Source organism: Nestor notabilis, unplaced genomic scaffold (assembly GCF_000696875.1).
Source record: "Nestor notabilis isolate BGI_N333 unplaced genomic scaffold, ASM69687v1 scaffold23273, whole genome shotgun sequence".
NCBI classification, from domain to species: Eukaryota; Metazoa; Chordata; class Aves; order Psittaciformes; family Psittacidae; genus Nestor; species Nestor notabilis.
In genome coordinates this window covers 8,467-8,815 of record NW_009921960.1, presented here as the reverse complement: position 1 = coordinate 8,815, position 349 = coordinate 8,467, and the positions used below count along the sequence as shown (strand labels likewise).

The window sequence follows — 349 nt, the reverse complement described above, 5'->3', positions numbered from 1 at the left end:
TGTCACTACAGTCCCTGATGAAGAGTCCCTCTCCAGCATCCTTATAGGCCCCATTCAGAAACTTGAAGCTACTCTAAGGTCTCCACGCAGCTTCTCTTCCCTTTGGCGTGTCAGAGAACACAAATGGGGTGGAGGAGGGAGCAGGGTCCAGGCTCTCAGTTCTGTGGAATCTCCTGTGGTGCAGGATGTAGCCCAGAGCTGAGTCAGTTTTGCCGATCATGGCCTTATGAGTGGGTGTCCTGGGTTCCGCTACAGCCGTCATTTTTTCTCCTTCTTAGTAGCTGGTGCAGTGCTGTGTTTTTGACTTTCAGTCTGGGAACAATGCTGATAACACCGATGTTTTTAGTTG

The 349-nt window shown here is 50.4% G+C and overlaps 1 protein-coding gene across 1 annotated transcript in view; it reads left to right on the top strand.

Moving 5' to 3' along the window:
* The window catches only part of PUF60 (poly-U binding splicing factor 60KDa), a 15,021-nt gene that overhangs the window by 8,609 nt on the left and 6,063 nt on the right, over positions 1–349 (top strand).